This window comes from Anabrus simplex, chromosome 11 (assembly GCF_040414725.1).
Source record: "Anabrus simplex isolate iqAnaSimp1 chromosome 11, ASM4041472v1, whole genome shotgun sequence".
NCBI classification, from domain to species: domain Eukaryota; kingdom Metazoa; phylum Arthropoda; class Insecta; order Orthoptera; family Tettigoniidae; genus Anabrus; species Anabrus simplex.
The window spans coordinates 106,229,242-106,235,880 of NC_090275.1; the positions used below are offsets into that span (position 1 = coordinate 106,229,242).

General features: G+C 39.2%; 1 non-coding gene across 1 annotated transcript; it reads left to right on the forward strand.

Moving 5' to 3' along the window:
- The first annotated feature begins 6,160 nt into the window (after positions 1-6,160).
- Positions 6,161-6,267, forward strand: LOC136883592 (U6 spliceosomal RNA). The gene has a single exon (XR_010861278.1). It is a non-coding gene; the product is annotated as a U6 spliceosomal RNA (small nuclear RNA).
- The last annotated feature ends 372 nt before the right edge of the window (positions 6,268-6,639 follow it).

The following is a 6,639-nucleotide window of genomic DNA, read 5'->3' on the forward strand; positions in this document are numbered from 1 at the left end:
TGTTATATGTGTGTATACGTAGAGGCGGGGAGTGAGTCATGTGAGGAGGGGAAGTAGCTGATTCTTTAGACGCGCTAGATGTTCGTGGAGGGGGTGTCAGATGGGAGGGTGATGGAGTAGTAACTGTTGTTACTGAGGAAATGCTCTTAGTGGTTGGATAATTAAAAATGTTCATAAAGTTGTTGTTATTTATATTAAAAAAGGAAAGTAATTCTGGGATTTTCTCAATTAATGGGCTTTTGATTTCTGAAATTTCGTTTAAGTTTTGATTTCCATTGAAATGTTGGTCCAAGGATATGTGAATGTTCTCGAACTCTGTCATTAGTTTGCTTTTACTGACGTATTTTAGGATTTGAGGATCTTTTTCAATCGTCGTAAAACTGTGGCCAGTTTCTTCCATGTGAATACTCATGGCGGAATATTTTTTGTGTTTTGAGGCGTTGTAATGTTCAAGATACCTAGTCAAAAAACTGCGTCCGGTTTGTCCGATGTATGAAAAATCACAATGAGTACATTTAAGTCTATAGACACCAGAGTTCGAGAATTTAGTGTGATTACTGTTAACTATGTCTGAATTGAGAAAAATATTACGGTTCGTGTATCGTGTTTTATGGGCGATGTTGATGTCGTATTTCTTTAGGGGGTTGGTGATTTGAAATAGGCCTGGGTTTGTGTCGGTGAAAGCGGCATATTTCGATTTTTTAGGTTTGTCCGGAATTAACTTAGTCGCAGTTTTTAATTTTACCTTATTGATGATTTTGTTAATCATCAAGGGGTTATAGCCGTTAATTCTGGCCAAATCTTTGATGTAATTTAATTCTTTTTTACGATTTACGGTTGTGAGCGGGATTTTTAATGCTCTATAAACAAGACTGAAAAATGCAGCCTGTTTATGAGATTGCGGGTGTAAAGAATCATTTCTTATAGTGACGGGGGTGCAGGAAGGCTTTCTATATATTTGGAAATTAAACTTGTTATTCTCTCTTGAGATGTTTAAGTCCAAGAAGTTTAAGGAACCGTTAATTTCATCTTCCTTAGTGAACTTGACATCGTTGTCAAGTTCATTAAGGAAAGTTAAAATACTATGACTATCATTTTTTTGAGTATCAATAATAGCAAAAGTGTCATCAACATATCTTAGCCATAATTGGAGGCCATTGATGTTATTAATATATTATAGACAGTTAGACCCAGAGATGGTGGTTGTGACTCGTGGTACCGGTGGTGGTTGTGGTGGTGGTGGTGGTGTTGTTGTTAAAAGAGGAAGTACAACTAGGCAACCATCCTCTATTATGATTAATCAGAAGAAAAATATGAAGGGGTCTGATACTTCAAAATATGTAGGCATTGGTCAAAGAAAGGCAAGGGCTATAAAGGACATGTAAATGAAAGATCCCTACACCTTGATACCTAATATCGTCAGGGTCAGAAAAGAATAAGAGTTGATCAATGGAGGTCGACTAGGATAGTTGAAAGTGAGGAGCCTGACACAAAAAAGTGGAAGCAATGCCAGGACTCAGCTACGGGCCCTATACTCATCAACCCACACTCCCAATTTGATGCCTCTGCGACCCCTTTTAGTCGCCTCTTATGATAGGCAGGGGATACCATGGGTGTTATTCTACAGCCCCCACCCACAGCAGTACTAGACCCATACGATAGATTGACTAGATCAAAAGAAAGACTGGGACAAGCCTTCACCAAGCAAGTCAGGCAGTGGTGATGGTCATTGTTTTAACTGCCTAACCATCCTCTCTTAACACTAATCAGAGGGGAAAAAGGAGGACATCTGACACTTCAAAGAATGAACGTATTGGCAAAAGAAAGGGCCTCGAAAACATAATACCGTCGGGGTCGAAAGAGAACAAGAGTTGAGGAAGGGAGGTCATATAGGAAATTTGAAGGTGAGGAGCATGACAAAAGTAAGATGAAGTGATGCCAGACTCAGCTGGGGCACCCATGGTCGCCAAATCATGCTTCCAAATCAAATAGTGTTACACCTTTCAGTCGCCTCTTATGACAGGCAGGGGATCCCGCAGATGTATTCTACCACCCCCATGCAAAGAGGATTGTCCATACTCCACGTGTGTTAGCTGAGCATACAGAAATAGTGATTCCAGTAGTAGTGGTGGTGGTGGTGATTATTCTTGTAACTGGGCAACCATCCTCTATTAACACTAAACAGAAGGAAAATGGAAGACCAACACTTCAAAGAACAAAGATGTAGGAATAAAAAAGGGAAGGGTCACAAAGGACATGAAAATGAAAGGTTCTCTAGGCCTCCCAAACCTAATACCATCAGGATTAGAAAAGAACAAGAATTGACCAAGGGAGGTCAGATAGTAAAGATGAAAGCGAGGAGACTGACAGAAGCAAGTGGAAGCTAGAGGAACTCTGGTCGCTATAGCACTTTTCCAAAATGAGACGCCCAGAGTTTTACTCCTCTTAGTCTTACAACAGCCAGGGGATACCATGGGAGTATTTAACCGCCCGCAGCAAGACTACTAAGGCAGATGGATACGAGGGATTATGAGGAAGGAATGGTTAAGGAATGAAGAAATAAAAGATGAGTGAAAGTGAGAGAAGTGTCAAAGGCAAGAAAAGTTCAGTGGCATGGATATATTTTGAGACTGGGTCAAGGTTATATTTGGAGAAAAGTAGACCGATTTGAAATTAATGTAGATGGAGCCAGGAGGAAAGGAAGACCAAGAAGATGGTGGTGTAGGATGGAATGTGTGAGAGAAGAGAAGCAACCAAAAAGACTGGGACCGAGAAAAGTGGATGAGTCTGACCCCATCTTAACGGGAGAAGGTGTGAACTTACAGCCTGTGGTGAAGAGTAAGAAGAACATTAGGAAAAAAAAGTTTTAATAAATATATGAACAAGGTACACAATGACTGAGGAAATATAAAAATAGTTAACATCAGGGATGTTAATTACGCCTATTTACAGTGAATTACAAATGTAATCAGGCACTAGTGTTTTGTGCTATTTTTAGTCCTTTATTAATAGAAAAAATAATATAGGAATAATCTTGGCATAAATTAAAATGGGACACGTAATAAATAACATAAAATTATTTTCTTACTTGAAATTTTAACAAAAACAATATAAACAATAATACTTGAAGAAACATGCCCAATATTGCAGCCACAAATGTTTTCGGGTGACATGTGAATCAAACACACCACAGTATATTTCAATACTTTGTACAAAGTCCATTTTGCTTTATCACTTGCTCCAAGCATTTAGACATGCTGTGAATGAGTTTTCTTGTGTACTTTGGACTTATTTGTCTCCATTCTTACATTATTCTATCCTTTAAAACTTGTGTTGATGTCACTGGCATTTGTCTTACTTTTCTCTGCAGTTCATCCCATAGATTTTCAACAGGGTTTTAAGTCCGGACTCTGAGGAGATGCATCCAAAACTTTAGGGCAATTATACAGCTTCCATAGCCTCACAATATCCAATTTATGTTCCAGGTCATTGTCTTGATATAATTTGAACTTGCCCGAAAACCCTAATTTTCAGCGTTTTTCCGTAAGTTCTCTTTTCAAATATTCAGGTACTTATGCTTGTCCACTTTACTTTCAGTGAATGCTAATACGCCCAGCCTAGATGAAGACATGACGCCCCAAATCATGACACTTCCGCCTCCGTGTTTAACTGTAGGTTGCAGATTCTTCAAATGAAGCTCTTGATTTGGTTTTCTCCAAACCATAGATCTTTTGCTTGAAGAGAACATCTGCACTTGACTTTCATCTACAAACATTACTTCGGCCCACCAACCGACAGGTTTATATATTTGCTGATTCGCGAAGACCAATCTTTCCGTTCTATTTCTCTCATTTACCATGGGTTTCTTGCTGCTCACTCTGCCATTATACCCTTCTCTTTTGATAATTCTCCAAAAAGTTTCAGGTTGAACTTCCTTCCCTTATTCCTACAGCACTGCGACAGAAATTTTTGTTGCCAGTAACTTTTAATTTTTCTTAAGTTTTCTTACTTTTTCTTATTACTCCAACTCCTCTCTTCTACTCAGCTTCCTTGGTTGCCATGTTTTAGCTTGTCTTCAATTCTATTTTCTCTGTTGAATCTTCTTATAATATCACCTAGAGTACTCTTACTTATTTGTAACAATGCGGCGATATCTCTTTCAGAACGCCCTTTAGCATGATGGAAAATAACAAGTTGTCTCATTTCAAATGATTATATTTTATTCCTTTACGCCCCATCATACTGTAAAACGTTCGTGTTTACAGAACAGGAACGAAGCATATAGCTTTTTCTGCCTACTACTACCCCCCCACTCCCGCCTGACCCCACTTGCGCGACAAGTGCCTGAATATTTACGTGGCTGCATATTGTGGTGCCTTATAATTAACTTAAAATAGCATACAGTTAATTACATTTTACAGTGACTTGTGTGTGCTACATTCTTCTTCTTCTTTTCCTACCGCTGTTTTTTCCCACAGCTGAGGGGTAGCAGGTGCGAACTGCGTCGTACATGTGGATTTGGTCCTGTTGTAGGCCGGATGCCCTTCCTGACGCCAACCTTATATGAAGGGATGAAATCACTATTACATGTTTCTGTGGTGGTTGGTAGTGTGGTATATTGTCTAAATATGATGAGGAGAGCGTTGGAACGGACACATAACACTTAGTCTCCGAGCCAGAAAAATTAATCAGATGCGGTTTTTCTTGGAGGCGTACCGGTACTGTAACATGAGCACATGTACTTTGTGCCTTGTTTATAAAATAACAACAACAACAACAACAACAAAAGAACTTGAAAAAATAAGTGGTGGGTAAAAGGCTGTAGTAGTGCGGATCATATTTTAAGTGGTGCCGCGCTTGTTGGGGCATTTTCAGATTTTCCCTCTTCCTAAGTCACGCCTGCTACCAACATAAACCTGTTCCCGCCAGCTCGAAACATGGATAATCTATAGCTAGTAAGTCCTGATCTTCGTACAAACACTACTGTCACATCATAAATGAGATGTAGTAAACCGTAAGTTTCTTAGACATTTTAATTTGACGCCATCTGGCTGTCTGCCCGACAGTTTCAACATTCCGTTTTGCTATGGGCCTACTAGATGGCAGACAGAGTAAACCGAAACTCTCTTGCGCGTCTGCGGCTTACATTTAATGAATTTTGTAGGGTAAACACCAAATGTGTCACCACTCTCACCAGAGGTCTTTTACATGCCGACATCACACGGCATTGAGTGTCGAATAGACTTTCTTCCGCCCTTCAAAAATCCGGGTTTGAACCCGCTGTCTTGGGATCTGGAGGTCGACACTCTACCTCGGATCCACAGAGGCAGCTATGAGTAAGGAAAAAGTAAGGGATAATTGCTTTAATAAAGATATGAACAAGGTAGACAATGACTAAATAGGGCCTAGATATAACAGTAGTCAACATCAGAAATGATAATTTGTTATGTCTGCCTATGACATAAATCCCATTTTTTCCTAGAGACGTACTTTGTAACACGTCAGTTCTGCTTTATTTACAAAAGCACAAACAACAGCAACAACCACAAAAGGAACTTGAAAATAATAACTGGTGGATGGATCGCTGTTCTCTGTAGTGCAGACCATATTACTTTTATGTAATGCTGTTCTCACTGGGACATGACGTTTCGCATTTCCCTCTTTCTGCGTCATATCTGCTCTGTCAATGACCAACATAACGGTGTTCCGCCAGCTTGAAACAGAATATCTAGAGCTAGTAAGCCCTGATCATTGTACAAACATTACTGTCACATCATAGTGCAAACTTAGTAAGCTGTAAGTTTCTTCCATCAGATGGATTTCGAAACCTACAATACGCCTACTGACTTATAGGAAAAATGTTAACGTTGGCTTCCATGGTTCTACTAGCCTCACATGCGCATGCCAGTAATGGTCTGAGTGATCACATTCGCAGCAAAGTAGCTATTTAAATCCCGTCAAACAAATTAGTTTGCTTCTCATAGCAAGATACGAGATCAAAATAGCATAGAAAATATTTATTTTCACCAATTCATTTCTTGTAAATTTAAAAATAGGCAAAGACGAAAGTACAAGTGGTTACCAAATATGCCGTCGATCCTTAGGTGATATGAACTCGCCGTCACTAAGTATATATACAACTTGAAAAGGTCGAGAGGTTGTACTCGCTTCGGCGGTACATATACTAAAATTGGAACGATACAGAGAAGATTAGCATGGCCCCTGCGCAAGGATGACACGCAAAATCGTGAAGCGTTCCACATTTTTTTTTTCTTGTATTTTTCTGTTTACCTTATCACGAGTTCTTGTTTTTACCTCCGGTGAACAAGTACATTCGCCGGGTTTTCTGAACTACCTTACTTCACATGTTTTCCCTCATGCGCAAGGTGAACAGTAATATGTTGTACGCACAATAGTGGATGGCTCCACATTTTTTCCATTACCTTAGTATTATTATTATTACTAACAAATACATCGCGATTGGGAAATATCCCGGTGGCAATGATCACCTATAGTAGTGTGATAAAAAAGTGAAGTTAAAACATAATTAAACAACAACAACAAGAGTACAATAAATTCCATGAAAAACAAAAAAACAAACAAGAAATACTAAGTTCAACGTTCTAAATCCAGCATCAT